Below are 8,907 nucleotides of genomic sequence, written 5' to 3' on the forward strand. Positions count from 1 at the left end.
TTTTTTTTTACAATTTGATTCTTTGTATTTTGTAAAAAGTAAATATTTATATGCAACATAATAAGTTTCTACCTACTTGACAATAAGTAAAAACTCAATTCCGACGTATATTTATATCCATACACTAAATACACAAACTGATACTGGCCATTGATTAGGAGCGATATCTATAGTACAATGCTAGTTAAATGTAATGGTCAAAAGCATTGTCACACTGCCCTTGGAGATTGATACAATCAACTTGTTACAAATTAATTATGCATTACCGGATTCATTATTTACTAAATACCTGCCAGTATACTTACTGGAAAAAAGGCGCTTTAGAACGCAGCAGATAAACAGGTGAATATTGGATATAAAACGCGTATAAACAAAGTTGTATAGTGACTATAAACCATATTCTTTATTCAATTATTGTATAACTAGTATACAACGTTGTTTATACACTTTACGAAATGAAAGCTAAAACTGTTATTAAAAAGTCCCATAGATTTATTAGAACATCTACTTAGTACTAATTATAAGTTTTATAATTATAAATGGATTATATTATTGTATATTAGTTACGTATGAGCTAAAAACAGAAATTTTATTACAGAAGTACAAGCTGATATTCTAATGTAAACATATAATAAACAATCAAGTATTAAAAATGAAGATAAATCGCGCCCAATACTGTCCAGCTTATCTTCTATTAACAGCATCGGTTTCTAATAGGGCACACAAGATAATAATTTTTAAGATTTTGACAACATTTAATATCAAAAAACAAAACAATTACAAACTGTAAAACAGTTAGATACTTAATAACTTTCCACTACACACGTGGTGATATGAGCTCGTATTTTTAAGATTTAGACAAAATTTAATATGGAAAACAAAACAATAATTAAAAATTGTAAAACAGTTATGTAGATACTTACATATTTTTCCACTTCACACAATTATGTATCCCATAAAACGTCTCTAAATTATCCATCCTCAACCAACTAGAAGAAGTGTAATAGCCGATGTACAGCGGACTGTCGGTAATTTTACGATAATAATCGATTATTATGCACCGAGAGGTGCACTTAACCATTATAAGACGCGTTTTACACGTTAAAAAGCTGTTATATACAGATTCGGTCGATATTGGTCTTTATGCAACAAATCTTCTCTACTATACAGGCTGTTACAAATTCGCTTCTCACTACAGGGATCTCGAAAACGGCAAGAGATACAAACTAGGTTAAATGGGGGCAAAGTTGCGTAATCAGAGGATCAACATTATGCATCTAAAAAATCAAGGCTAACATGATTAGTTTTCGGAATATTTGAAAAAAACCGAAATTTTGGAAATCCGTTTTTGTTTCATTTCAGCCTTGTTTGAGGTGATATTGAAAAAAGAAGAACACTTTCTCATGGTCACATTTTGCCCTCAATCGAATGGCATATAATCAATTTTTATATGTAACGTTTCGTCTTTCCAGGACCATCATCAATTTCATTTTTTTAAATACGACCCTAGAAATTTTATTACATATTTTGCAAGCCTTCATGACCCCCAATACAATACTGCCTCAGCCCGAACTATATCCAGACATTTTGTATCGAAAAATTCAGTGTATTCGTTCCAAATTTAGCTAAATTTTTATTTAGATTTCTGTTTATTGAATTATTGTGCACTGTATGTGTCGTTAGACCCTGTGAAATCCATCTAATTATTTAAACTATTACCACCACGCATTAAAATAAAAAATTATTAGTTTTATTCCCGTGTCCATACATAGTTATTTCTAGGCTTCTCGAGTGCTCAAAATTGAAACAAATTCCGATCTATTTTTTCAGGATATTCATACAAATACATCTGATATGCACTTTCACAGTTGCGGTTACAGATATAATAAATTCCGATAATATTACTCTGATCTTCATTTTCAACCTTTGCCAAAACGAAAATGTTTTTGAACATTTAATGAATTTTTTTTAAGAATAATATTCAGTTGGCGTTTTGGTTGTTCATATGCATTTTTAAGAATTAATTTGTCATAATAAAATTAAAATTGTAATAATGTTTTAATTTTGACGCAACAACTTATTGAGTTATGTATGACCAAGTGATGGTAATAGTTAATAATAATAAATGTTTTATTGTAACGCGTGGTGGTAATAGTTTATATAACTAGATGGATTTCACAGGATCTAACGACACTTACAGTGTCAATAATTCAATAAACAAAGAAATCTAAATAAAAAATTTACATAAATTGGGAACGAATACACTGAAGATGAATTTTTCGAGACAAAACGTTTGAATCTGGTTCGGGCTGAGGCAGTACAGTATTGGGGATCATGAAGGCTTACAGAAAATGTAATAAAATTTACAGGGTCGTATTTAAAAAAAAATTAAGTTGATGATGGTCCTGGAGGGACGAAGCTTTACATATAAAAATTGATTATGCCATTCGATAGAGGGCAAAAAGTGGCCTCGAGAAAGTGTTCTTCTTTTTTCAATATCACCTCAAACAAGGCTGAAATTAAACAAAAACGTATTTCCAAAATTACAGTTTTTTGCAAATATTTCGAAAACTAATCATGTTAGCCTTGATTTTTTAGAGGCATAATGTTGGTCCCTTTACGCAACTTTGCCCCCATTTAAGCTACTTCGTACCTCTTACCGTTTCCGAGATCCCTGTAGTGAGAAACGACTTTGTAACAGCCTGTATAAATGGAACATAAAGCATATAACATTAATAATATAAGTATAAGTAATTCACTATAACCTTCATTTCATAGATGCATAAGATGTATTAAGCGCTTTCCAGTTAAACTCACTGACTAATGAGATAAGAGTTATGCTTTTTAATAAGAGCGTATATTTATTATCTGAAGTTATTTATTTTTGCCATAGTTTTCGATTTTTTCTTTATCTTTGGATATTTTGTCACTTGTGAAAATTTTTTAAAAAATTAGTAAATATACCACCCTTATACCACCGGACCTTATACCACCGAACAATAAGGTCATATTTATAATTTATATAATTTTACGTTACCCGTTAGTCGTTCCAAGATTCACCCGGCGGAGCCACGCCCTTAAATGGTTTACCATTTTATTGAAAGAAGCGCTCAAATAATTGCCATTTAATATTACATTATATTTAACGCTTATACGCCTGTAAACGTCATAGTATATACTGCGGGGGGCCTTCTTATTCCTCATATTAATTGTACTAAAATATATACCATTGGTTTGTAACACAAACCGGGACGTACTGGTACGATTCTGTCTGCCTACTCTTATTATGATCATAGCTTGACCAATCAAAGCAGTTATTAGTCATAGTTAATACATTTTTTTTCCTTTTCATTACAATAAATCTTAAAGTTACTATTCCGTTATTTTATAATTTTCGTTTAGTTATCGTAGCCTTGATGCACCAGCAGAGATAGAGACTGCACAAATAAAAAGGCTATATATAACTAGCAGTCTTGCCCCTTTTAGTTTTTTTAGTATGCTACCATGTCCATGAGTGGGCAAACGTAGCACATTGTATTAAAAAACAAATTATTACCTACCAGTAACTATAAATATGAAGAAGCAAAATATTCACCAATCGAACTCGTAAGTAACTTTATCAAAAAGATAGTAATTAAAACAATATGATTGAGTTTTGAGTTGTATATTTATTGTATAAACGGGTAAACTCATTTAAGTTTTTTTAACACATTACAAAAGTCGAGGAGAGCAGCTTTAGTTAAATAGGATACATTTTCAGCTGCAGATTTTACGAAAGAGGACGACACTCAATCTTCGAAATAATAAAGAATCCACTCATCCCGATTTTATTATCAACTTCCTCCTTTGCAACCGCCACCCAAGCAGTAATATATCGAAAATTCGCTAGAAATCTTGAATATGCATGATAGCTGCTTAAATATGCGATGCCAGAGCACCTCTCGAAGCGATATATCTCATATGAGGAGCAAATGTTGAATTTAAATTTCTATGCACATGCAGAATTCATCAGGGGCGCAGCGCTCGTAATTTAATTAAATAATTGTGCCACGTACGACTCTCAAAAATAAACCTAGTGGAAAGACAACAGCCCTCACGTCTGGGCTGCGGGAATAAAACGTTTAATTAACATATTAGGTACTTTATATTCTCAAGTCTTCAGTAAACGTTTGCTTGCAGGCCAATATACAGGGTGTTTGGTAAGTCGATGCATTCCTTGCAGGAGGTTATAGTCGATCTACAGGGTGTTAAAGTTTTAATAAAAAATGCAAATTTATAAATATTGCGGAAACCGCTCAGAATACTTTAATGAAATTTTACAGGCTGTGACAGTTAACAACAATACATGTTTAACGATAAAAATATTGTTTTCAGTTTTACCAGTGGCGTGCGCACAGGCGTGTTTCTAGATATTGTTAAAGAAAAAAATTATACAGCACTGATTTTTCTTAAAATAAACATTATTTTTGAATTCCTCTTTCGATTTGTAAGAGAAAAGCTATCTCAACTGTTTTTCTTATGACCCACCGCTTTCGAGTAAAAAAAATAAAATCGATTTATGTCATAGCGTAATTCGGTTTCAATAATTTAAAAAATAGCGGAAATTATACACTTAACTGCTTCACACTCAAACACTCAAAGTGACAGCTATTATTAATTTTGTCAAACAAAAAACGAGTGCACAGCCAACTTGCTAATTTCTGTTTAGATAGTGAATAGTGAATCTAAAAACTATAACATTTTTTTAGACTGATGTTAACTGCGAGGAATAATAATTTTTTGTAATAAAATTGCTACAAAAAAAGCTGAGTGGGTAATTTCTGCTACATTTTAAATTATTGAAACCGCCGGATTACGGCATGTAATAAATCGATTTTATTTATTTTACTCGAAAACGGTGTGTCATATGAAAAACAGTCGAGATACCTTTTCTCTTCCAAATTAAACAAGCAATTGAAAAATAATTTATTTAAAAAAGTCGTGCCTGTGCGCACGCCACTGGTGAAACTAAAGACAGTATTTTTATCGTAAAATATGTATTGTTGTTTGTTATGTATAATGAAAACACTTCGTTATTCTTTGCGAGTACCAAGTTTTTAAAGTAGTTTTTATGATTCTCAAGTAACATAAGAACCACCGTTTATCTGTAAAACGATATAGTATGTTTGCGGCTTTACCAATAATGACAGTGTTGTTAGTTAGGTGCGAGTTTTACTTCCTGATTTGTCAAAGCTTGTAAAATTGTATTAAAATATTCTAAGCGGTTTCCGCAATATTTATAAATTTGAATTTTTTTATTAAAGCTATCACCAGATCAGAAACTAAGCGTTTTCGGAATATGGTATATTAAAGAAATATATCAGTAATCACTTGTACTATAACCTCCTGCAAGGAATACATCGACTTACCAAACACCCTGCAGATTTATTTTGCCGCTTTAATAAAGCGGTGTAAATAATAAATACAAAATAGCAGCATTAAATTCGTTTACATTATTTTAAAGTATTAAGCTGATTATTTAACAGCTGATGCATACCACGTGTGCACGCTGCAGACTTGTCCTATGGAAAAAATGTTAACAACTATTATTGTGAAACATTTAGTAAATTTCAAGACAATTGTTTTCCAGTTTTTAAATAAATAAAATAAAATGTATGAATTTTGTAGTACGAAGATAGTGTTGTGCTTAAATTTTAGCTCTAATTTTAGTAATTATAAATCTCTGAAAACAGGAATTTAACTTTTAATCAAATTACGAATTTGAAAAATTTGTAATTAAAGTACCCAGAGATTCCAATAATCAAATAAATAATTATTAAAAATAATGTAGGTACTTACCAAAAAGCAAAATTCTGTCATTTTTAAACGCACAAGTACAATACAAACTACAACATATGCTGAAAATATCCACCACCATTTTCGATGAACACGACACCTTCGAATCCAATTTTTGCGCACTCGCTGGAAAACGCCTCAAGAAAAGGAAATAGTGGTACGCAAAAAACACTCAGACATGGTCCAATTCCAGATACCAACTGAGTTGCGTATTGCTGGCTGGACAGTTTAGTACAGTCCTTTCGAAGTCAGTTGAATATGCAAAAAAAACGTCTGGTAATAAAATTTAATGAGTTTCATAGGCGTCGCTAAAAAAAAAATTTCTGCTAAAGGTAAAAAATTATAATAATTTGTATATAATGTGTAGAAAATTTCTATTATATGTTCATTTGGCCAGCAACATATTTTAAGTATTTAGGTCAGGCCCTCAAACAATTTTATTATATTGGTGGTAAATTTTATTTTGTTCCGTTTCAAAAGGTCTCCAAAATGCCATGTTGTCATAATATTAGTAAACAAAATATCTCTCTTATTTCTCCCTTTCGCAATTGTAATATGAATGATTGATAGAAGGTGCCTAATAAATTAAATTTGCCTGATTCACACCAAATTCCGCACTGCAGCACTGCACTGCTGGGCAATTTATGAACCACTTGTCGCCTGCTGTGATTTATTGCCAGAAGCCGAATACAGTTGTGTTACATTTCGTTAACCCGCGCTCGCATTCTTCAACTGAGCGTATATATTTCTATTATCTCCACGTTTAGTTCGACCAGACCTGTTTATCGGTATGGCTAAATAAATATGGGAACAAGTTTCTCAAATATTTCAATGCCAAGTTGCTGCTCAGCGACCGAGCCTGGTACATACCTTGAAATTATAGGTTCTTCAATTGACTTCGTAAAAACTACACCTCGTGTTGTAAGCCGCGCCATGTCACATTGCTCGATATGAATTTTATCGAATTTTAAATTTATTACAACGCTAATTATTTTTTAGAATTAAGCATAAAGAAGTTCTAAAAGTTACAAACATTGTATTTTGTGGTATTCTATGCTCGCAGTTATGTCAGTATTGCTTAATTAAACGAACTTTTGTACATCAAGTTGGAGATTTTGATAATTTTTTTCTCGAAAATGGTTGAGTTTAGGACCCATATTATATAAGGTTTTTTGTTTATTTTAATGTATTCTATCTAACATTCTAACACTCTGTATACGTAAATAATATATCTAAAGTTTAACATAATACATTTATTTTTCAGGTAAACTGTATATATCTGTCTCATAAAAACATTTGCTTAAGAAAACAATACATATAGGTATACTGACATTTAAATTTATTTGGTAGTTGAAAATAACCGGTAGGTACTGAGGACTGTACTGATTTACCCTATTTATGACATTTTGACGTAGAAATCAGGTAAAGTATTTTTTCCACTCGTACATGTAAAAGTGACGACTTTTTTATGATTTAGTGGGTAAAAAAAAAACAATATCTTTCCCTTTTTAACCGAGAACGATATTTGTATCTTTTTAGTCGGAAATAAAAATGTCAAATTTATGACTTTCTTAAGCGAACCCGGATCAAAATACTGAATTAACTAAATTTGCATGAAGGTTCTTATCAGTTAATTTAATTGTAACTTACATTCCTAAAAAAAATTAAATAATACATTTTCCATGGCATTATTTTCAACTCGATAAACGGCATTCTCATCTCTTTGTACATTGTACTATTTCTTATCCAGACAGATAATGTACCAATTTCTCTTTGCTCCTGTGCTTTTAAATACGGTAGTCAAACGAAAACATTTATTATTTATTTAAAGCAAAGTGCAATCCTTAACGCATTTTTTAAATAAATCCCTTATGTTTGACAAAATCATCAGATACAATACTTAAAGCCACAAAGACTGTTTTGTAGTACTAGAAAGTTTCTGTAGAGTATGTGTAAGCGAATATAACATTTAACAATTTTAATATAATTGTAGGCATGGTTTATTTGACCCCATCCGAAGTGTGGATTTTGCTAATTCTACATCACTGTTTTCCTGAGAGTAATTATGTTCATTAACACCACGCTATTTCTACCTAGGGAAACAATATCTGTCAATGATTTCAGTCACTATTCATATAATCAGTATGCTAATGGCGAATGTTTGTTCAGCGCATATTTTTAATTACAAGTATGTAATAGATGTCCAATGAACAAACATTTGCTTTTAGTATAGTATATACATCAGTAATTATGTTCTCATTTGGGTGTACAACTTTAACTTTCTTGCAGGTGGTCTATATTTTAATATGCAAATTTAGCTGTTATTCACATGACAATTATCTCCTTATATTTTTTACCGTTCTATCTAGAAAAAAATGGCAAAGTTTTTTTGATTACTGCAAGTAATATTAAGCTGATAAGTGGATACATTATAAACATCATATATGGCGTATGAGAAACGACAATTTCTTTTTTCTAGAAAATAAGTTATATTAGTGAAAGGATTTCGCAATTTTATTGCGCTGGGAGTTTAAAATGCATTCAATGGAAAATAGGAAAGGCAAGACATCCACGACATTCTTATACAACCTACTTAATATCGCTATAGATTCCCAAGAACTTCTGTCCCTGTAAATTCCAAGTTCTTGGAATAGCTCGTCCAACTTTCATTTTATTCTTTATCGATCTAAACTGCTGTTAAAATCTCCTATTCATAAAATGTTGGAAAAATACTGTCCAATTCGGAATGATCAAATGACAAGACAATAATTTCTATATATACTTATACAGATATACCAGGTGGTTACAAAATTATCATCTCCAAAATATCTCGGTTAGTATGAGAAATACAATATTTGAACTTATTTAAGAAAGAGCTAACTTTGGATAGGTAGTTCTATTTTTATAAAATTTTTCGAATATAACTGATATTTACTTGATACGTAAACGCAATTATACTTTGATTGTAGGGTTGCCAGTGTAAAGTTGGTTGCTCATTAAAGATTATGTAATATCGAATCGTTAACAATTTTGCTTGCATCTAGTTGCTTTACAGCCAATGGCTTGCTTTAC

This window comes from Anoplophora glabripennis, unplaced genomic scaffold (genome assembly GCF_000390285.2).
Source record: "Anoplophora glabripennis isolate ALB-LARVAE unplaced genomic scaffold, Agla_2.0 scaffold591, whole genome shotgun sequence".
In the NCBI taxonomy this organism is placed as follows: domain Eukaryota; kingdom Metazoa; phylum Arthropoda; class Insecta; order Coleoptera; family Cerambycidae; genus Anoplophora; species Anoplophora glabripennis.